Raw genomic sequence first — 25000 nt, forward strand, 5'->3', positions numbered from 1 at the left:
AAAATATCTAAAATACTAATTTCATATGTAAACAACACAAAGCTATTGTTATTCTCGAATCTCCACCTAAACTAGTCAACAGTTAACTATCGTCCTCAGTCTCTCTCTCTCTCTCTCTCTCTCTCTCTCTCTCTCTCTCTCTCTCTCTCTCTCTCTCTCTCTCTCTTAATGAAATATGAATTACTGTATCATAAACTTTTATGTACAAAATTAAAAATACTAATAATTACCTTAATAAATTCGTTTCTTTTCCTAAATCATTCTTTTGGTAATAAACGTCCATCAGTTGATTCTCAACGTAAACAAAAGACAAAAATAGACTTATTACTGAATTTTACTGTTATATTAATATTACAGTAGGGTACTGTATTTATTACAGAATTTTTTTTTTATCATAAATGTATTCATCCACGAAATAGAGTTTTGTGCAGCAGCAATATGATGAAAATAAAGAGGAATTGTTAGCGAATATACTTTTGTTTGCAGATCTGATGAAGGGGAATGAAAATAAGAATTCATTTATAAAAGATTTATGTCATTATAGAGACATAAAACTTAAACACACACAAACAAAGGAGGAATAAAACAAGCGAGGGAGCCATTGCAAGGGCAATTCCCTTCTACTACTACTAATAGGCGAAGGCCATGTGGTTGGGATAGTTTTAAGTTGCACTAATTTCATGTGTATCAGGCTAGGCTGGATCAGTAATTCAAGTGAATACCCATACGATAGTTTAAAGTATATTAGATGTTTGAATTAGTATTAAAATAGGCAGTTAGCCTATAAGAACTTTCATAGATAGGACATATTTGGTGTTTTAACTATTGAAATAAGCAGTTAAGGTACTACAGCCTAGGTTTTTTTGAGGGTTGTGATAACGCGGATATTTGCTTAGCACAGGTGGTTTGTACTGCCCATCCCCCGCGATTACCGATGGCCCACTGTATACATACACACACACACACACACACACACACACACATATATATATATATATATATATATATATATATATGTATGTATACAGTGGGCCCTCGGTATATATATATATATATATATATATATATATATATATATATATATATATATATCGGGATCAAGTTATTCTATAAATACATATTACATATATATTGTTCAAGATTTTAAGCCAGAAGCAAGGAAAGTAAGGTCTCTTTTACCAGTTTCAGTCACCCTTGTCTATATGCAAGTTGCCCCTTTGAACTGAAAGCCTCCATTCTCTAGAAAAGCTACCTCTTCTCCCATTGGTTGTTGGAATCTAGCCCCCACAGGGACTCTGCGGATCTTACCAAGAGAAAATTTTAAAAGGGACAGGAACCATCAGCTTGCTCTCAGAAGGACCTTAGACCTAAGAAAGGTCAGATGCTCCTGTGATCTCGCCCTGCAGACACCGCTTCACCCCTTTCTGCTCCACACCCCCCCAACCCCCCCGTCTCCTCTGGGGAAGTCCCAAGTATTTTTATACGTCCATAGTGCACAGAAACATCAAGGAGAAGACAACGTCCAAGCCCAGGATTTCCAGGTACTGTGAGAGTAAATTCCAGTTCAGCCAGGGAATTGTTTTGCCTTTGTCTGTATTTCGTTTCCATTTTTCCAAGGTGACTTCCCCCCCACCTCCTTTATTTAGCTTCTCATTCCCCCCACTTTGGTTCAATGCTGTGGTTACTTCCCTTGTGATACTAGTAAACATCCCCTAGTAAATTCAAGCAACGAAATAGTTCTCTGTGTAAATTCCCAGCCATTTTCATCCCCCACTGAGTGGTCTGTAAACTTTTGACTGAAAGAAAGTAGTGTGTAACGTTCGCCCTCATGTGCCTTATGCCAGTGTCCCATGTCTTTGCAGACAAACACCGTGCCTGATTGTGGTAGAAATTGGAAACCCTTGGAGCAAGCCTTGCATGTCAATAACCCGTTTGCACAAATTTCTGAACGCCGTGTCTGGTTGCCTCCAGCCACGTATTTCCGGTGGATCGACCAATAAACCACCTTATTAGTCCCTGGACCTCTGTAAATTAATGTAAATACAGTGCATTTAACACTGAAGTCCAGCTTTTATGTAAATTCCTCCTTCCTCAGTGACATCGCCCTTCTGCTGTAGTTTTTTTTTTTCTTTGTGATCTCCCGTTCCTCCAGTCAAGGCCAATTTTTTCAGTGTTAAACTACATTTTCTAGGAGTGAACGAGCAGATCAGAATAATATATATAATGATAAACCTTCAACCGTTTTCCCAAACAGGTGGCAGCTCTAAAAAGGAAAACAAATATTATCAAAATTGTAAAAATTCAACTGTAGAATCGCAAATGAACTCTCTGAGCAGAAAACTTCTTCAGTATTAGCGGTTTCACGCACCTACATAGTTAGCTTATCAGCAGCACGTCGAGCCCACCTACTCACACTTGCGCCATTCACCAATGTACTGCAGAGGCTCTCGTGCTGCATGGATGGATATTTTGGCCCATGCTTTGCAGTCTCTTCCAGCACATCTGTCGAACACTTTTTGGGTGCTTCCTTGAGGGTCCTCTCTTGATTCCTCGTCATACTCCTAAATCGTACATCATCCCACAAAACTATCGGTCTCCAATCTTCCCCACCATAGGGTAGTGGTTCCGTCATTGCACCTCATGCGGTGCAATGTAGGCATTACTTAAGGATCTTTGCAGCGTTCCTTCGGCCCCTAGCTGCAACTACTTTCATTCCTTTTACTGTACCTCCTTTCATATTATCTTTCTTCTATCTTACTTTCCACCCTTTCCTAACATTGATTCATAGTGCAACTGCGAGGCTTTCCTCCTGTTATACCTTTCAAACCTTTTCACTGTCAATTTCCGTTTCAGTGCTTGGCAATATGCCTCAGACCTACAAATCAATCAATCAATCCAATCCTTCCACATGCATGACTGAACTATCTCAAAGCAATCGGAGTCATCATTTCACCTACCCTAACCATATCTCCACATTTCTCACCCTTCCATTTTTTTCTTAGCCAAAACACTATACACATTCTATCATAACAGCTTAACAATACATTCCTTCCTTCCTTGCCTTGCGTAGACACTTCAAGATACTTTCTATTCTTTTTTGGACTCACTCTGCAAAACACTTCACCTGTTCTCCGACTCATCTCGTTCCCCATCCTACCATCACTTGTTATGTTATCTCTTCCCGTATACATACTTCCACACTCTTTCGTCAGTTTGTGTGGTTATCATCGGCAAATATCAATCATTCATTACACCACACGGCTCATTTTGAAGCCAAAACTCAGTGCCTGTGCATGATATCCTTTCTCTGGCTTCTCACATCACTCCACCACTAAAGATGTTAAACAACCATCGAGGAAACCTATCCTTGCCTTGGGCCAACTCTTATAACAAACCAGATATTTAGTTAGTTAGTAATTTTATTGACAAAAAATATACAATTATTAGTACAAATTTGTCCACAAATAGACATAATACAAAATAAGCAATGTGGACAGTAATCTCTTCTGTTCTTGCAAGTACATGGCCTACAAAGAAAAATACATCAAGAAAAATACAACTTCAAGCGCAAATAACATAAGCTCATATGACAATAAAAAAAGGGGTGGGGTGGGGGGACTTACTACAGGGAAAAAACGTAGTCACATCACTATCCAGCATCGAGTCCTAACACACATAATGCGTAAAAAAAAAAAGGTTACATAGGTAGCACACACTTCATATATACTTCATATATACATCATAAAACATTCTCACCTTCCACATTACCTCTCTCTTGATTCTATCCTGTGCTTAGTTTATTTTCATATATGCTACAAGCAGCTTTCACAATCTACTTTCAAAATTATCCAATAGTTGTTTCTTAATGAACAGTTTTATCAATAAAAATCTAAATATACACTTTTTCCTATATATTGAATATTCATACGGGCATGACTCTTTCATTACCCTTAATCATCTTTTATATAAAGGAACAATTATTCATCGTTTCTTTTCCTGTGGAATCTTTCCCTCATCCACGAACACCTCAAACACCCCGGTCAGCCACTCAATCATATTTTACCCACTGCACCTCAGCATCCCACCTGTAAGCCTATCGACTGCTGGCGTCTTCCGACTCTTCAGTTTCCCAGTTGACCTTCCGTACCCTCAAGAGTCACTTCCCAGGCATTCTCAGCCTTACACTAACCTTTTCAGCTTTTGCGTCATTCAGCTCTGTCTCTTCTATCCTCTTTTTTCATCAAATCTTTGAAATATCACCCCGATCGATCCAGGAAGGCCTTCACTTCAAAAAGGATCGCTCCAGTTGCATCTCCTTTTTTTCTTAAATCCATTTATTCATTATTCTTTCTCTCCACATTCACTTTAATGTGGGACAACCTCTTGTTCTACCTTATGCTCTTGCTCACTATTCCCTTTATTTCTATGACTTGACTCTCTCTCTCTCTCTCTTTCTCTCCCTTTGAATGTGTTTATCTTCAAGAATTTCCTGCCCAGCAATTGCACTTAAATAATCTTCATCTCTCACCAAACTCATCATTTTCTCGTAACTCCACTTAATGTTTCTATTTCTTTTCCCTACCCTTCCGTACCAAACCAAACAAACACACACACAAACACACACATATACCTATCTATCTATCTATCTATCTATCTATATATATATATATATATATATATATATATATATATATATATATGTATGTATGTATGTATGTATGTATGCATGTATATGTGTGTATGTATATGTAGAGGGGAAGCGTATCGAGGTGTGGTTTGTGTTCGTTTGATCAATGAAGCAAAATCCGGGCCAGCCGTTGTCTCCGGTTATGTCTGGAAATGTTGTGCGAATGTTGGACCCGGCGATCTCGAACGCAGCGTCGTCGTCATCGTCGTCTTCCTTTGAAGCACGAACAACAACAACAACAACAACAACGGAACGTTCTATTCGGAGAGTCATCATGCCGTCATGAGGAGATTCTTAACTTCCTATCATCGCTGCGGTTACGTGGACTGAATGGCGATGTGATAGGTCTAACAGAAAACGGGTTTCATGTCTTCTTGGTTTCATGTGATTGCTTTGACGTACACAGAAACATTGATTGGTGGAGACATCCGGGGAGAAGGAGTCTACACCAATCGCTGCTCTCGCACGTTGGATCCATCCTGCACAACCGACCTTTTGTTTACAGTGGGAGAGTGGTTAAGGTTTGCTATACATAGTATGTACAATTATGTGCTGTTCTCACACACACGCACACACACAAATGATATGTCATTATCGTCATATATCGCCCCTATTTACGCCACTTCGAAAAAGAGATAAACATACAGTTACTTACATTACGATACTTTCCTGATAATTCCTTTAAAAAAAATACGGTACCAGGAAATGCCTCCCTGCCGTGCCACACGTGAAATTATTCGCATCCATTTCCTTTTTCTTCATAATATAAAACACGACGTGTTCTTGTGAATACACAAAAAGATATTTAACCGAAATACAGTTACGGATATCGAACGGAAAAGAACAACCTTAGCAGGGAGCTCCAGGGATGCGCTTTTCACAAGCTCAAGTGACGTCAAACTTCACCCCTCCCCTCAAGTATTCGGCGTGACGTCACACTGACGTCATGGCCAGGAGGCAGTGTCTTGCATGTAGGAACTAGTAGGTACTCATTATACTCACGGAGGAGTATCTTATACGTTCATTATCAATACAATGCCTCAGTGTCTGGGAAACCTGGACATGACATAGGGAAAACATATTACGACGATAAGATATATATTAAGTTTGATATAGTCTCGAGATTTCTTTCTGTTGGAAATAGTTATTCACTTTTTAGGAATTGGAATAATAGAATTTAGCCCAAAGACCAAGCGCTGGGACCTATGATCTCATTCGGCGTTGAAACGGAAATCGATAGTAAGAGGGTTTGAAAGGTGTAACAGGAAAACCTCCCAGTTCGAATGTGAAACAATTGTTAGAGAGGTTGGAATGTCAGGTGGAAGAAAGAAAATGAACGGAGGTGCAGTAAACGGAATGAGAGGTTGCAGGTACGGGCCGAAGGGACGCTGCAAAGAATTTTAAGCAATGCGGACAGTGCACCACGTAAGGTGCATTGACGGCGTTACACCCCTGCGGGACGTTCAGCTTTTAAAATCCACAGCTGTAATTACTTTTTTTCAGAAAGTCGTATTTGAAAGGTTAATAGGATTTTTCCCCCGCAACATTGTTGCCTTCATGTGTGACTAGCACAGCATGACATCTTTTATATAATATCACATAAACGCACGTGAAATTTATTTAGCTTCTGACATATCTCGTTTGTCCGCTGTTCATCCTGACATAACCGCAATTCTGTAAGAGTTGGGAGTGGCCTGAATCTCCAGCCATAATTTTCCATTCAATTTCTGGTTTTTCACGGAGTTACATATTTCAAATGTCAACGGTGACTTAAGTTTCAAGAGTATTGTAAAGTTGAATTGTGTAATAAGCAGTCTTATTATCATCTGAGAAGAAAATGGCACTGAAGTATCTTGTCTGACCAAGACTTTCCTCATTTATCTCGTCTTCCAACCAAATGGCCGTCTGGGTTCGATACTGGACGTTGATGGGACGATTATTATAGTTCGTTCCCTCAGACCTATTGGGGTTTCTATCAACCTAAGCCGTGTGTTAGCTTCCTGGTGATCAATCGAATGTTGTTGATCACAGGCGTTGTATGGTGTTTTTACGTTGCATGGAACCAGCGGTTATTCAGCAACGGGACCAACGGCTTTACGTGACTTCCGAACTACGTCGAGAGTGAACTTCTATCACCAGAAATACACATCTCTAACCCCTCAGTGGAATGTCCGAGAATGGAACTCGCGGCCACCGAGGTGGCAGGCCAAGACCATACCGATCACGCCACTGAGGCGCTCCACAGGCGTTGGGGATAGAGAGAGAAAAAAAACTGAAGATGTATGGAAATCACCACATAATTAAAAGGAATTAATCATTCAGCAGATACTGTGAGATGGGAGTAATAAGATGAATATGGCATGGCGGAATTTTTTTCATAAGGCTGCAATAGTCAAAGGGCTGAACTCTAAGCATAAACGACTACTCTTATCTAGACCTTTTCTCAACTTTTTTTCGCCCATACATCCTTTCACCATATGTCAGAATTTCAGCTGAAAACTGTGAAAGGAGAATTCTAAAACATTGGCACAATACTCCAATAAAAGTACAGTTAATAGGCAGGTGCTATGTGGACCACAGCAGCTGGTATTATGGCATGTGAGTCGGATCCGCAATACAACTTTCCCAGCAGAGCTCTTTGGATCGTCAGCTTTCGTGAGTTCTGTATTCCCAGATACACGAGGCCACTGAATGGATGCCAGGAAGGAAAATGAGAAAAACTCACGAATTCACTGCCTTGTTGCAAGATACTGAGATTCAAAATAATGTATTGAACCGAGACAATGCAAGACTGAGGATAAACTTCATTCAAAATGTTAACGGGCAATTGACCAGGGTTTACATTTAGTGAAAAGTAATCGCTACTTAAGAGAAGTGAAATGGCTCAAGGAATATCGCCGAGAGCAAATCAAGAGTTTGAAATTTCAAAGGAAACCCGAGACAAATTGGGAAGCGAGGGAAAGATATGCACGAAATTTAAACCAGTGTCCAAGCACTGGGACCTGTGAGGTCATTCAGCGCTGAAAGGGAAATTGAGAATAAAGGAGGTTGTAAAGGTGTAACAGGAGGAAAAACTCCTAGTCACACTATGATTCAATAGTTAGGAGAGGGTAGAAAGTAAGACAGAAGAGAAAATGAACGGAAGAATAGAAAAATGGGTGAAATGCGTTGCAAACTAGGGGCCAAACGGAATCTGCAAAGATCCATAAGTAATGCCTACAGCGCACCGCGTGAGGTGCACTGATGGCACTATACCCCCAATCCCCCATATAGACGGATGGTCTCATGGGGGTCCCCGCATAAATCTGGAAGACGACAAATTCGTCTTGCCAAGCGTAGGGCAAACTACTCTGGAAAAACAACAGTGACCTCATATCACGTAGTCCTTTGCGTAAGAAGGAATATGAGAAATACGATTTGAGTTGAAGGGAGGGTTCTGAATGGCCACTTAAGTACGAGAAATAATGACCAGTTTTCAGTTTTATAGGAAAATAACATTATTGTTGAAAGTTCACCAGCAGTGACACCGAAGTGTCCTGAACCAATGTGTTCAAAGCAACTTGCGGTCGTCGAGCTCAGTGCCTCGGCTGCTATTGTGGTTTTTAGGAAGAGGTGCGTATGAGGAAGTAAGTAGTTGGGTGCTGTTTAGTTTCTTGACCGCCTGGGTCATTGACGCCAGCGTATGAACAAGTAAAACATTTATAATCCTGTAGCTACAAAATATACGTAAGCATATAGCTATATATATCTACAATTTATATATACAATCATATCCATAAGCATTTACTATCATGTTAACAGTGAATATGTACTATAAGCATTTAAATTTTTGGTATACGCAAAATATACGATTAGCTGGAAGTTCGCTGACCAATACGTAAGTTTTTTTTTTTTTTTCAGATGCATCTCTCTAGAGGAAGACGATCGCCGTAGGAATCCAACCAATAAAGCCCACATTTCGTTGAGCATCAAGTAGGTATGAGGTCATTCAGCACTGAAAGGGAAACTGAGAATAGAAAGGCTTGAAAGGTGTAACAGGACGGAAACCTCAAAGCAGTTGCACTATGAAAATAAGTGTTAGGAGAGGGATAGCAAGACGGAAGTGAGAGAATATGAATGGAGGTACAGTAAAAGGAATGACGGGGGCTGCAGCTAAGGGCCGGAGGGAAGCTGCATAGAACCTTAAGTAATACGTATACAGTGCACTGCGTGAGGTTCACTGAAGGCACTAGCCCCCTATACGGAGACCATATCGATGAAATCTACTGACCACCGTAGCAGCTCCAGCACAAGTCGATGCGATACCAGAATCTCACAGAAGTTATAGAGCGGGGATCTGATCTGAGCGCCAACCTCCCCCCCAGGAGAAATCGGAGGGCAAGTCAATAGCACTCGTCGATCACCTCGTCTCTTTTGAACAGGATGGAAGGCATCCTTCGGATGGGAAAGAGCAGGTGCCAGTCTGAAGCATGGGTGCCACTTGAGATACTGGTGGAGTGGCACTTCTGACTCGTGGTGCTTCTCTTTGCTTGACAGGAAATGAATTATGGGGTATGATTAAAGTAAGGGGTTCTACATGGTTTCATTCACTCTTCGCTTAAAATGCAAATATTAGATCGAAATTAAGAACCGGGAAATTACGATACATAACATATTTTATAGTATATAATATATATATATATATTATATTATATATTATTTATATATATACTATTTTAATATATAATATAAATATAATATAATGCTAAAAAAAATCAACGTTAGATTGCACGTGACTACATTAAATGGGATGGTTGGCGGAAATACCAACAGGAAAAAATGATAGAAATCCAAGCGCTTTCGTCTTTAACTAAAGACATTGTCAAAGGAGCTAATCTGTGGTATTCGCCTATATATATATATATATATATATATATATATATATATATATATATATATATATATATATATAACGAAATGCACACATATTTCTAAATTATACTTGTATGTATACGTCTGTCTCGTATATTTGAGAATTTCATATGTAATCTTAATACCTCCCCCCCCCCTCTCTCTCTCTCTCTCGCTCTCTCTCTCTCTCTCTCTCTCTATATATATATATATATATATATATATATATATATATATATATATATATATATTGTATATACACACACGAAAGCATAGAATTGCGTGCATATATCTGTCCCGTTTACAATCGCGTTGACTCAGAATGGCCTACACACATATGAAGTAAAGATGCGTCTATTCCTCCCTCGAAACAATCAGAGGTGATGAAGTTGGTGCAATAGGTGGAGTATACTCTCTGGCATTAATGTTAACGGAACACGTTTATGAAGATGGATTTGAATTGAAATAATTGAAGTACAGGCAGACTGGGGTACCTATACTGGCATGTTTAGTGATGTTTGAAAGTCAAGTAAATGGTTTGCGCGAGTTTGTGTGTGCACGTTTATTTGGCTGACATATATGTGTGTGCAAGCATACACTCTTGGAAGGGAAGAATACAAGTGCAAATAGATAATGCCACAGAAGAGGCTTCCAGAAGAAGTAATGAAAAAAAGAAATTTAATCTACAGGATAGGAGGTGATTTTAACGAATAAACTCAAGAGCAGCGCAGAATAGTTAGCATAAGAAGATTAATAAGAATTAGTTATTAAAAGTTACAGTTACTAAGGATACGTAATTGTAATAGCCCCAGTGCCCTCTTAACTTCTATAATTCTTCGCACTTTTTGGATACACTTGTCGCTATAAAGCTTTTGATCCTAGTGCAAGAATTATTATAGAGCAATTATGATGTCCGGTAGCGATTATGAGATGCAGGTTCGTTTCCCTCTACCTGACATCATAGTATCTTCCTATTTCTTGAAATTGGATCGAAGCCTAAGTAGTGACCAAGAGTATCCAAAAACCGCGGAGAATTCGAGAAGTTAAGAGGCATATTGGCTACTATAATTATATAAGTATCTGGTAAAAAGTGACCTGTAGAATCTCTACTAAGAATACACACACACGCATATATATATATATATATATATATGTGTGTGTGTGTGTGTGTGTATATATATGTGTGTGTGTGTGTGTGTATAAACTACTTGAGAGAGCAATATCAGTAAAGTGATGTACATTGTACTAATGAAATCCAGCAGACGACGGAGAAAAGAATATAGGACGTAAAGGAAGAGTGAATCGGAAATATTTGCAGTCTGATTGGCAAACAGCTTTATGATGTCCCTACACTATGAGCATTTCCGTGTCGTAGATAAACATAATAAAAGGTGAAATCAATACCAGCTGGATTCTTTATAAGGCTGCACCAGCGTGCAGCTGACGGGATGATTCAGCCTGAATGCTGATGTAATTTCAGATATTACTTATGCTAATTACAGCGTATCACTGTAATATCCATTAATTGTTAGCTCATGGTAATTCATCGAAATGTATAATTACTACGCTCTATATAATACAATCGCATGTAAAGCAGCTTGAAATGACTTTTATGAATGTGGAATATAGTAATTATCGTTGCTGAAGTCTCCAAGCTCAGTTATCTACACGATTCAGGAAGCGTAACGCTTATTACTAACTTCCAAGTAACAAGATGTCGAGGACAGAAATGGAAGCTTCTATGGAAGCAGATTCTTCACCTCTGCAGAAGAATGATTGTCTTCGACATGGAATGACTTCACTATACCCACTCTTCATTTTACTTTGGCCTAAATGCGTTCCAAAGGTTGCTGCCTTTTGGTCAAACCGGATTCACTCATCACTACTATATTTCATATTTACGCGAGTTGAAAAGAGCGAGATGTTAACGCTGCTGACTTTACTATTATATGTCCGACGATAAATTTTTGGGTAAAATTAAAAATGGTAATCTGTGTACTACGTGTATATCTATCTATCCTATCTATATATATATATATATATATATATATATATATATATATATATATATATATATATATATATATATTATATATGTATATATATGTATATATATATACATGTATAATATATATAACACCTACTGGTTTATTTTTTCTGTGTATATATGATAGAGAATATCCAATCTTTAGTAAAAGAAATAGTTCCTGCGTTTATTCACAACAAATAAATTCAATTATTCTACACTTTTCACCTTAATCGGAAATGAAGTCTTCCACGTGGACAGTTACTGACCACTAAAACTGTGGTTGATAAGCACAGTCTCACGTCAAGGACCACAATATTGAAAATGAGCTCAGGCAACTGAGGAAAGGGTGTTGAAGCGGGCTATTAATTACCGAAGACCAAACTCCAAAGGGACGAGATAAGTACAGATTCATACAGGCTGTGACAAGCCCCAGCTACAAAGACGTACGATACGAGGCGATTCTGTGTGTGTGTGTGTGCGCTTGTGACTGTGTGTGTTTGTGTGTGTGTGCGTGTGTGTGAGAGAGAGAGAGAGGGTTGCAACTGCATAAGCTTCAAAATTCAAGGTCATTTACAAATAGCATGTGATTATGATTTCTTGTCCTCGTGTAAGAACGTTACAGTATTTGCATTTGTTTGTCTATTCAAAATGTCAAGACGGCATATGTTTGAAACATATGCAGACCTTGGTAAATGAATCTAAATTAGATAAGCGCATCAAATTCTCGTCGAAAATGTCTTTCAAGCTTCCTGGGAAAGTTTGGTAATATCATAAAGCGAAAAGAATACAGGAACATTTTAAAAGCACAGGTGTAGTTGAATTGACTCATCGTATGAACGTACACCCACAGTGCACAGAGAACATCATCATCATTACATAAAAGAATTTATTTTGTAGACGTTGTTTTTTTATACCCGCTATATTTTCTGGTATAATAAAACTTGCTGTTGATTAATTAAATGGTGTAATTACTCCCGCAGGACCGCCGCACTCGTGTTAATGAGTGACCTTGGAGAGTCTAGTTCATGAAAGTTGCACGCTGGCCAGCAGTACGTCTGGCAGAGGCGTAGTAGTATTACCCAGCCCTTGAAAACAAGGGATTCGCGGTCACATACCGGCTTACATGTTGGCTTTCGTTATATCGAGTTATAACGCGGCATTTGACGAACGCCAGAATGTGCATAGGATGGCACAGACTGTAAGCAATAGCAACTATAGAGTATATAATTCAAGGGCATAAGAAATCTTCATTAATCGTACGATTTGTCATTGCGGACCTTGTCCGTGATACACTTGAAACCGTTTGGGTGAAGTGTTAGTACAGCTGTTGATTGGAACAGTAAATTTGAATTATCAGCCATTAGACCAGCTCAGTCGCAACGAGTTTCCCAGAGGTTTACATTTTGCTTCATAAGCATCAACCAACAACGTCTGCGACCATCCTCACATCTACAAGGGCTATGAAAAAATAGCTAATGATAATGTTATCCGTTTAAAAAAGTACTAGTTGTTGAAGATTAGATATATGTATATATTTACATGTCTAATTCTCACCAACTAGTACTTTTTAAACGGATAACATCGTCAGTAGCTAATTTTCCATAGCCCTTGTAGACGTGAGGATGATCGCATACGCTGTTGGTTGAACCTAACTTGTTTTTGTAAGTCCCTTACCCCATCTTTTCCACACTCACCAGTGATTCAGGTTGTAGTATTCGCCGAAATATATTGGCTTCGCCTAATCCTCACCAGGCTAGATGTATTTCTCACTTATAATTCCTCTTGGTGTAGGACATCCATAAGGTATAGTAAATTCGATATGAAGTGCCTTTTGTCTAAATATTTATGAAGATAAAAAAAATCCTGCGTATGTGAATACACACACACACACACACACACACACACACATATATATATATATATATATATATATATATATATCTATATATATATATATATATATATATATATAGTGTACCCATACTGTAAAAAAATGACGTTTAGATACGATATGAACGAAAAAATCCGAACCATAACGTCAAGTAGTACAATTCTGCACCCAGTAAGCCAGTATTTTCATTTTGAAAGCAGCAAGTGCGTGGTGTGATAATTGTTTCTAGAAATCATGACGTAGTTGGTATGGTGACATGCGCTATTTGTGTTTGCTTTGATTTGCTTTAAAAAGAACAATGCTGGTGTTGAAAAGATTAGCTTCTACCGTCTCCTTAAGAATCCCGAACTTGGATGGAACATATGCAGAGGGGATAATGTCACCTTCAGACGTTCAGATAATTTGCAACCCAGTGGTTTTGAAAGAACCTTCAGGCATGAGGTACTCGATTACTATCCTACATATGAAACGAAGCAAAAAAAAAAAAAGACGATGCCATACCAACCACTATCTTCATCCGTGGAAGGTTGCTATTGTTGATTCATGTATTTAATATTTTGGCTCGAGTTCGGTGTACCTACTACAAATACCATTTTGGTTAACTCTATCAAAGAGCATAAATGAAATTACATTCATCCAATTCCTAATGCAGCAAAACCATATGCGATATGTTTTCTTGGACATAGGCCTACTTCCATTGGATGGTTATAGGCCTATGTCTTCGACAGAGCAAGATGTTAAAATTACTTTCATGTCTGTGAATTAGGCCTATTTTCCTTGACTAAAGACCGGTGGAAAGGATAAAGAGAATAATAATTAACCTATTGAGTCTATATATATATATATATATATATATATCTATATATATATATATATGTGTGTGTGTGTGTGTGTGTGTATAACGCGGTCTGTATACCCACCTTTGTCAAATTCTAGGGTAAACTCATGCTAAGTATAGTAGACGGCCACACGATGGTATCGTTCATTAATATAATTTGTCGACCTCACAATACAGAAATGCGTCCATATGATACTTTAATCTGCCAAGGGATAGTACTAAACGCAGCGTCCAAGGATCTTCCGCCATGTTTTGTACTAGGGCCTCGGAGTAAGTGACAAAGGTAGACACATACCGGGTTAATACCGTGTGTGTGTGAGTAAGCACCTGCGCCTCATACAACCAAGGGACCTTGCATATAACTGCTATGTCAGAGGTGGTAACTTTAAAAAGTCTGGTAGTCCAAAACCATGGTCCAAGCACGCCGATATTTGAAGGCTTGTTAGTAGGAATTAAAAAAGGACTAGTCTAGTGTGCGCGCTAATAATATCAAGTACTTTATTCAGGTTTATAATTAGGCGGGTCCTCCGGAACAAACATTTTTCGGTGAATTCCGTGTTACAGTTACTTCACATTAATAAAGTGAACAAATAAAGATAGGGAATAAAGAAGGCTTTTAAGTAGCTACTATCCATTTATTGTACTTCATCTAAAAAAGACGAAGAAGAAGAAAAAGAATGAGGTCATTCTAACCGACGACATGTGCATTTAAAGTTTGTGCGATAAAATCAAACATGCATTCGTCAAGATGTTACATATACCTTGAAAAAAAAAAAAAAAAAAAAAAGAGGGGACGGGTTTCCCTTCGCTGCGTTATTTTCACGGAAACGTCAGCATAAAATACGTTCGACTTATATAATCGTCCTCTGCTTTAATGTTTAAATGGAACGCCAACAGGGGTACCTACCCTCTTTTTGCTTTAAGTTCGAAAATCTATCGTGTAGGGTAAACAGCTGTTAACAACTATCAGCTTTCCAGCATTAATTCCACACGAATTCATACAAATACCTTTCACGACTGGCCCCCAGTTTTCTCTTGCTGGAGAGAGGTCTAAAAATGTGAAGATTCCAAGATGGGTACCATTTAGTCATCTAAGAAGATTTGAAAATTTCAACTCTTACTTTGTATATGTAAAAAACCGGTAGCTGACTTTCAGAACACTGTAATGTAGATACAATGTTTTTTATTCAATAAAACCACTAATTCAGAAATAATTTGTCTATGGTGAAACCAGTAATAGATAGACATGTATATTTCTTGTGATATGTCGGAATACTGTATCTACAGTCTAGCATCCTGGTCAATGTTTATTGATTTACCTATATTCTCGGTCATTTCATAATTATATATATGATCATAAAATAACGACTGAATAAAGAACCCTCAAAGAATGGTTGTAAGCTCGCCAATATATGATGCAGTAAAATTCGATCAAGCGATATTATCTTGGTACACTGCAGACGATAACAGTGACAGCTTTAGGTTTTCGTTTATTTAAGGCAAATCTATTAAATGTAAAAAGTTATTGTGATTAAGGATAAGGAAAGTTTTTTGCAAAGTGATATTGTGTTGAACGAATATAAAATTTAGGCGAGCGTGGAAGTCAGTGATGTGGATATGTGGCACACTAATTATGCTACTTTCTTAGGCTATACAGTACCCACCAAATATTAGGGAGCGGCTTGGCTATGTGGTCCTACCGTTTATAACTGGCCTGGATAGGCTGCGATGTACACATATTATCAATTCTACCATTGGCCTAGGCTAGTAAAATAAGAGAAAATGTCTGTCTTAGCTGTAAATGGTCGAAGACGAATCTTGATTTCAATGTTATGGTCAGCTAAGGTTGAAGGGTTACAACAACTTACATTCAGTTTCTTTAGGCAGTCTTCTCACTCCTAACTGGATCCTTTCAGTAACTCGTTGCCAGTAACAATCAGGAAAAAAAAAAAAGTTTATTTACGATATCATTCCTGTGTGCAGCCCCTTAGCCTGGCTACATACTGTACCTAACCTTAATTCTTTAGACCTTGACTTATACTAGCTAGGCTGATTGTGCCGAGTACCTAGCTATCTATCTATCATACATTTAACCTGAGATTTAGCACTTTCATATCAACTTATTTTATTTAAGAATATTGCTTAGTTTATCTTTCGCGCGACGCTACGATTGCAATCAGTGCATGTAAACATAGTCTTAACTTTTGTAAACATTGCCATAACAGCTCGTGGTTCTTTACTGTTGCCATAAGTTATGCAGACGAAAAACTGTTAAACAAGTGCATACCTTTGGAAAGGAAGAAGTTTTGCATAAGAATGCAAAACACGGGGATTAATTAATCTTAATATCGTCTCGAACCTTGTGATTAACGCGAAGGAATCCACTTCCTGAGTCTTCCTCACACACAATCATAAATATCACTAACTTCGAGAGGCGCGGCGAGGCTAGTTTCAGATCCTGGTGGGAAAAGAAAAAACACCTTCATTATATAGGTTGCTGGAACGAGTCTCATTAATATGTATGACGGAAATTCTGCCATTAAAATCTTGCCGCAGTTTTCTATAAATAATTAGGCATCTGTCGTCTTTTGATCGTAAACGAAACTAAAAGAAGGAAACTAAAATAAAGCAACATTTTACGTCGTTATTACGTAACGGTACCTGATAATTTCTTATACGACTTTAAATCGATTTTAAGGTAAACAGTAACATTACAGAGTAATGTTGGAACTCAAAAGAAATTATTCGATGACAATAGGTTTCTGGTAGTATTTTCCGGGGAAAATAATGAAAAGAGGAAAACAAAAAAGAATGAAAATTAGTTTCCAAGAGAAGGGAGCATGTATAACTCGGGCATAACTGGAATGTCTCATAATTGTTTCAACACTTATGCGTAATGAGTGTAAGATGAACATATCTTATGACCTGAATAATAATAATAACGAAAACATGGCGTCGCTCACTCATGATAACCATAGTTTGTTTCTACCGGAACCCTACCTAACTTCACGTAGGTGGGAGCCAAAGAGTGGACCAGGCTGGCAAATGCTCTGGGTATATATATCCGAGCCATTCGTTAAACACCACCTTCAGATCGTGACAGAAACACCGTTGTTGAAGCTTATATTATCGTGGGCGGGTGGGAGATTATTGTAGTGACTCAGAGAACCTCAGATTGAACGTTATGTACCGGTCATCGTCGTTTGTATATTTATCTTATATCATCCTCTTACTTTCAACGGTTTTCTTGTCTCAATGAACATTTTAAAAGATGCGTCGTTTTGCCCGTGTAGGTACGTTTTTAAAGAGTCTTAAAGAGAGAGAGAGGGATTCGCGGTCACATACCGGCTTACATGTTGGCTTTCGTTATATCGAGTTATAACGCGGCATTTGACGAACGCCAGAATGTGCATAGGATGGCACAGACTGTAAGAAATGGTGTCGACCAAGGATTATATAGTATTAGTCTGGAAACAAAGTTAGTGATGAGTTATTGATAAAAAAGTTATTTAATTCTTTCTTGGACAAAAATAGAGAAGGAACTTTTTGAAGAAATAAGAACAACGCTTATACAATGATAACACTAGTTTGATATGTATTTGAAAAAGAAAAAAAAGAAAATAAAATCAGTAATTTTACATATGTGGTCAGTCGAACTTTGGAACATTCTCAACTCTTTAGGGATGAATGATGTCAAGTTTAAAATCCCAGAAAGGATATCAGCTGTATTTTGTGATAAACAAAGGTGCACCACTGGATTGAAGCAAAAGGCTCCATCAAGCATTCCTGCTTATGGCATGCGCATATGCGGTGAAGCAAATAAGTTATAAGATTAATATATAATGTTTTTAAAACAAAGAGATGTAGAGAAGAGACCGAGACAAATACACAACACAATACGTCACAGTTGTAGGTAGACCTAATTCGTCGGAGATATGCCTATTATTGCCTTCATTGTCTTCTGCTTAAGGTTAGGCCATAGGATGAAGCACATACTGTGTTCTGGAGTTCAGCGTCTTCCACATTGGAGGTTATCATCTTTGATAGGATATTATTAATTTTCTTGATGCACGATATAGAAACCGTCATTACTATATCATGGTATTATGCAAACTTGACAGTTTGTGAATGCTTGTCAATTCGTGAATTACTCTCTTCTTTTTGGGCGTAGAGCAAAGTCACCCGTGATTGACGGTAATGCAAGATGCCACGTCTCACTTTTTAATAGTTGAATATACGTAATTTCAGATAATCATTTTGACTTAGCTTTACAAAACTTCATTGTTGCTATTTTATTATTATTTTTTTTAAATCCTGAGATTCATTTGATATTTCGAAATTACAAGGGCAGTGTTACACCTACGTTTTGTTTACAATTTTTGTTTTTCGACTGCTAACTATTCCCGAACTGTAAACGAGTGCGGCAGCTTCCCTGAAAAGGCGGGACGCCATATCTTAAAAACTAGCTATAGAATCTTCTTGAAGATAATCGCACTGTGTTTCCTACATCCATACTGCTTGATTTTAGTCACAGAATCTTCTTGCAGATAATCGCATTGTGCTTCTTACATCCAAACTGCCTTCGATTAAGAGAAACTTATTTGAACTAACCTAACCTAAGGGCATGGCAAAAAAAAAAAAAAAAAAAAAAAACAGGGCTGGTTCCTCACACAAACTTTAGTTGCTTCAGTAAGATTGACTGATTTATGGTGGCTGGTAGCTACTAGTCACAGGAAAAAAAGTAACCTAACCTAACCCAACCTATTAACCTAACCTAACCTAACCTGATGATTACCGGCCACCATGAATTAATGTGCTTTATTTTTCTTTTCATGTGACTTTTTCTAGCAAAAATATGATTTTTCTTTCCTGCGACTTTATTACAGGCCACTATTAAGTCACAAAGAAAATCTACAATATCTTTATGATATTGACAGTTTTTTTCTTATGTTTTACTGCTGTAATCCAAAACGGGCTTGTATTAATCACACCGCAAAGGTGGATGTATGCCGGGCTAAAAACCTTGGGGGTCAGTATGTAAGAAAGATTAATGTCTTATTCCTGTGATTTTTATGTGTGTGAGATTTTTAACTGGGTTCAAGGATTCTCCTCCTCTCTCGTCCTTCACTTAGTGATCATGTTTTGGAATACAGTTATTGGTACTATTAGCAGCTCTCTCTCTCTCTCTCTCTCTCTCTGATTGATATATATTATATATATATATATATATATATATATATATATATATATATCTATATATATATCATATATATATATATATATATATATATATATATATATATATATATATATATTTACCGTTACAGGTTGGGTGTGTATAGAGAAATACCAAGCAAGTCACTGACACATTCACCCACTGACTGTTGAATCTACAGAGAGGCTCATCTGCAGCTCGAAAACACCTGCCAGTTTTGGAAAGGACACTGAGATATTGATGGTTAGATGGAGGAACATAGCTGTAGGAAAGAACTTGTCCTCATCTCCAGTTGTACTGATACAGAAGTAAACATTGCTCGAGAGCGGTACTTGGTGAGTAAGACTTCCCGTTAATGCAGTATACTGATTAGTATCTAAGTTTAATTTTATTTCAGATCTATAATTGTCATAATTTTCATTTGATGAGTAAGTTTTTTATTTTTTTACGCGTCCGCCATTCAGTTTTTGCGACTGCAGTTTTTCAGACGCGAATGAGAGGGTCCCAAAACCGTTTATTACCCTAGATGACGCGCGTCTCTCTGCTTGATTGCTTGTGCGTGAAATATTTGCATACCTGACAACTCTCCTGATTTGCCGTGAGGCTGCCGACTTCCAAGACCTATTTCCTCTTCTCCCGAACACGATACAGTTTCCCGATCCCTAAATTAAGGCCTTTATTTCCCCCAAGTTTCTGGACTCAAATAATCATAATGTATAATTCTTTTAAAAGGAAACTGAACAGCTATTTTCTTAACAAAATTGAATAAGCCATTATTGGCATTTTGTACAATGTACATTTTTGTTTAATGTTACAGGTATATCTTAATTCTGTATTATATCTGTAATTCTGACCAAGTTTGGGAGAATGATTTTGTTAATAATAATGTGTTTTTATGCTAATATTTTATGTATCTAATGATTTTTATGTAAAATACTTTTAATGGATATATAGATATAAATCTATGTGTATGTTACTTTAATCAGCAGACGTTAAATTTAAAAAAAAAAAACATTTTATGTATATTTTAATCCAATGTACATTGTAAGAATACCCACTGTAATGTTGTGTAATAAGGGTACTATTATTATTATAATTAATATTGCATCGCTGGAAACTATCGCTCCTCCGACCTCTGCGGCTGAAACAAGAGCTCAGTTTGCACACGGTGTATATATTGTATTTGCTGAAGCAGCTTGAAAATGCAATTATTGAGTATCATCGCGCATTGTATACCTAGTTTAGTGTATGATCCTTATTGGTAATGGGCAGCTAATGTGTAATTAACGTGGCGTAGTTTATAATACACTCTTGAGAGCAAATATTCAAAATATACTCCCTACGGCTGCAAACAACCCTGGCTCGAAGGAAAACATGAAAACCAAATGATGCTTCTAAGATAATAATAATATAAAAATGCATTAAAATGAGGAGGGAAATCAAAACAAAACAAATATCTGATATCGTCAATTCAAGTGAGCAGCTCAGAGCCTGCAAAGACGTTAAAAACATTGGCTAATGACTAGTGTTCATATACAAAGTTTCGTCACATGCAAATGGCCGCCATATGACACTGTAAGCGAATATAGCAACTCGTTCATTCCTCGGCCGCTAATCCACTCCTTTTCTCCCATTCAAACTCACTTCCCTCGGTTGTTGGCTGCATAAGGGTACTGATGTTTTGTTTTGAAGTATCACACACTTTTACAGTAATTTTTGGCTGGGGTTGAATTTACTTCCTTCAGAGCAACTTACTGGAGATTTTGATAAACGCTCAAGTCCCTCGTTGCCAGAGTGGATTTCGCGCTTGGCTACCAATCCGGTGTTCCGAAATTCGATTCTCGGCTCGACCAACGTGGAACCAGAGAAATTTATTTCTCGATATAATGTGGTTCGGATCCCACAATAAGCTGTAGGTCCCGTTGCTAGGTAACCAATTGGTTCCTAGCTACGTAAAAAGATCTAATCCTTCGGGCCAGCACTAGAAGAGCTGTTAATCAGCTCAGTGGTCTGGTAAAACTAAGATAACCACCCATCTTCGGAAGGCGCTTTCAGCTAATGTAACAGGCAAGGTCTAGACCAGTTGTTCCCAAACTAGGGGGCTCGCCCCCCTAGGGAGGCGGGAGGAGGATACAAGGGGGGCGTGAAGTCATCTGCTCAAAAATATTTGTTTAATTAGAATTATAAAATCATTCAAAGAACAAATATCTGCCATTATGTTTCGTTTTTAGTTACTTAGAAAAATGTCTCTGGAATGTACTATTATTTGTTTGAGTGGCTTTCATCATTAAAATTTAATACAAACAGATATTTGTTTTCCTGAACAATGCTAAGAAATAAATGAAAGAATCATTCCACATGAGCAAAAGAGGGAGTGGGGGCATGTGGGTCTACTGGAAGCAAAAAGGGGGCGTCAGGTAAGATAGTTTGGGAACCACTGGTCTAGACCTTGGTAATTCACGGTTGATGTGAATCTTCTATAGTACCAGAGCTATCAGCGCTTGAAAAATCTTTCAAGATCTTGAAAAATTAACTCGAAGCTTGATATACAAAAGTGAAAATCTCAGAAACCTTGAAAATGATGTACAGAAATTCCTGAAACAGACAATCTAGGGAAAAATGAAAGCAAGTTTCGGTCAGACAGCTGCTTAGTGTTCAGGTCACAACTTTCTTGAGATGTTTCGTTTAGAAGAAGACAGTGTCACTGCTATTACACAACGTGGAGCCAAAGGAAGCAACAAAAGCGCCTCAGTGGCGTGGTTGGCATGGTGTTTGCTTCCCACCTCGGTGATCGCGGGTTCGATTCTCGGCCATTCCATTGAGGAGTGAGAAATGTGTATTTCTGGTGATAGAAGTTCACTCTCGACGTGGTTCGGAAGTCACGTAAAGCCGTTGGTCCCGTTGCTGAATAACCGCTGGTTCCATGCAACGTAAAAACACCATCCAAACAAAGGAAGCAACAATTACTGAAAGACAGATGAAGTCCATCATTAAACTTGCCCTGAACTTTCATTCTTTAGTGTGTAAGTATCAGCTTGATGACTTAAGCCCCGTCTATAGTCCGAGCACCGTGTTCGATGTGACGTCAGAACTTTTCTTCTGGATCTGCGCGTCTGACGTCACATCGAGCAAAGCCTGCCCGTGTGGAGGGGCCTATCAGGGAGAATGTAGGACCCATTTTTGGGCAAAGGAGAGAGTGTATCCCATGCTTTCTCAGGAAGTACCTGAACTCTGGCATAATTTAAGCTTAATGATATATTAGATGGAAATGGTCAGTTCAAGGTTAGTTTCTTGTCTGACTTCAAGTGTGGCCTTGTGTTGTCATACTCTTCAACCTGTGGTGAAAGAATAATTGCCCAATTAAATCTGGTGGAGACGAAACAAACGCCGCTCATTTGATAGCATGTTTTGTCGCTTTTTGAACATGGTTTCAATTCTGAATCCCTGCTTTCGTAGTACGCCAGTTTGAAGATTGGAGGGTGGATGATCAACGTACCAATTTGCAGCCCTCTAGCCTCGGTGGATTTCAAGATCTAAAGGCGGACATGAAAAATGTGGACGGACGGACAAAGCGATCTTAATATCATTATTTTTTTTTTTTTTCACAGAAAACTTGAAGACGTTTTGAGAAACATGAAAGCTAAAAGGTTCTGATACGCCCCACTCAAAAGAAATCCATTTGTGCCCCTGTTGCCCTAAGCAGTGCATTATGTACCTAATCGTAAGACGACTGTGGGGGGTCGCAACTAGGAATACGTTCATGGGGCTAATAGATTCATCCCAGTTAACTTGCTGAGAACGGAAGGCTTACATGTCCTGTAGTATCATCTCCAGAAGGAAATGGCATATTGTAAAACATATACATCTACCATATATTTTCCTCTTTTAGAAGACCTTTTCAGAAAATATCTAAATTAAGTTTTTACCCCCAATTCTATTTCTGACCCTAGATGGGTATACAGAAAGCAGGCTGGGGAACCCGGTCTTAAGACTTGTAGAAAAGTGGGCGGAGCGTTGGACGTCGGTACGTGAATGTGATTGTTTTTAGTCGGTACAGACTGTCGCACAGATAAATCGTGACGACTTGTTTAAAATGAGGTATGAATACGTATAATAGTCAATTCACTGCGAGACGCGGTTGTATTATGGTTGAAATACATACCCGTGCGTGAATGAATGATTACTTCGACGCAAACCTGTATTTATCATTTCCGTGTCGTCTGCGACACATGAACTCAGGTCTTTAACTCTGGCAGAAGTATGGGTTGACAAGTCGTTTTGGACTGACTGGATTGCTTTAAATGAATCCCATGCTTATGGAATAATGTTATTCAGGCAGAAACTTGGAAAATATCGCTTACGATATTTTTCAATGAACAAGCTAAAGGTTAGATATCCAGATGCTACACGGGACACTGCCACCAAGAAAAACATCAGAAGTGCTTTCCGGGATGATATTCCGAATCCAGGTTAAAATGTCGCAGAAAAAAAAAGTTAGTGTAAAAATGTCACAGGAAAAAAAAGTCACATTAATCTGTCATTGTGAACCCCAAGGATAAATTTTATCTCGGTATGTATCCATGTATTCACCTTTGCAATGGCGTGTTTAGTAGAAGCCGTTGGGGATTACCGTAAAAACATAACAGAGGCTGTAAATATCATAAAGATAATCCCCAAGAAGTATTGTAAATGTTTCCCTGTGACCTTATTACCGGTCGTCATAAATTAATATGACTATTTTCCTGTAATTTTTTTCTTCCAAGCCAAATTTGTGACTTTTTTTTTCTGCGACATTTTTTCCAGTGGGTTTATTATCGACCACCGACATTCCTAAGCCTCAAAGGAGATATCGCCACACTGAACTTTAGGTCTTCATAACATCTTACCGTCGCTAAATACCGTAGTGTGGCGGTCAGTCCATCGGTGCATATAGATTGCCTTATACAAATGTCTGATTTCTAAAATATTAGGTGTTATTAATGCCAGCGGCTCCCTAAATTTATCCCCGCCCACGCCCATCCTCAAATAGTTATACCAATCACTTGGATGACATTCGAGTTCATTTATGAGGGATGCATGAACAAACTTTTCTTTTAAGCAACCAGTCTTTTGTCCAACATCTATTCTTAGCACGGTTCTTCATTTTGACGCAAAGTATAGCACAACCTGCCATAGCTTCCAGTTCGCTGTTGGACGGTACCCCGGTCATCGTTCTACCAGGTCCAAGAAGCAAATGAGTATTTTATACAGACCAGGTTGTAGTGTCATTTTTTTCGACGCTCATCCCGTTTTGACATGTATGGGGCAAGTCTGAGCGTGAATGGGGTCCCTAAGCCCAATGCTCCACCAGAGTTATGTTATTCTTATAAATTCATATGCATTTTCACCATACAACTCTCTACCCCTAAAGTGTGAGGCATCAGGAGGAGGATGCTATCCCTCAGGCCATT

At 38.3% G+C, this 25000-nt stretch overlaps 1 protein-coding gene and 1 long non-coding RNA gene across 5 annotated transcripts in view; one reads left to right on the forward strand and one right to left on the reverse strand.

Moving 5' to 3' along the window:
- Positions 1–25000, reverse strand: part of LOC135210346 (probable histone deacetylase 1-B) — a 313625-nt gene that overhangs the window by 174906 nt on the left and 113719 nt on the right. The gene's annotated exons all lie outside the window — the stretch shown is intronic.
- LOC135210344 (uncharacterized) overlaps positions 13122–25000 on the forward strand; it is a 91934-nt gene continuing 80055 nt past the window's right edge. For 2 of the 4 annotated variants that reach the window (XR_010313503.1, XR_010313506.1), the window contains exons 1-2: positions 13122–13267; positions 19663–19885. This is a non-coding gene — a long non-coding RNA (uncharacterized LOC135210344). Of the gene's footprint in view, positions 13268–19662; positions 19886–20029; positions 20587–25000 lie in introns of those variants that run through there. The other 2 variants (XR_010313504.1, XR_010313505.1) reach the window with 2 other exon arrangements.

This window comes from Macrobrachium nipponense, chromosome 39 (assembly GCF_015104395.2).
Source record: "Macrobrachium nipponense isolate FS-2020 chromosome 39, ASM1510439v2, whole genome shotgun sequence".
NCBI classification, from domain to species: Eukaryota; Metazoa; Arthropoda; class Malacostraca; order Decapoda; family Palaemonidae; genus Macrobrachium; species Macrobrachium nipponense.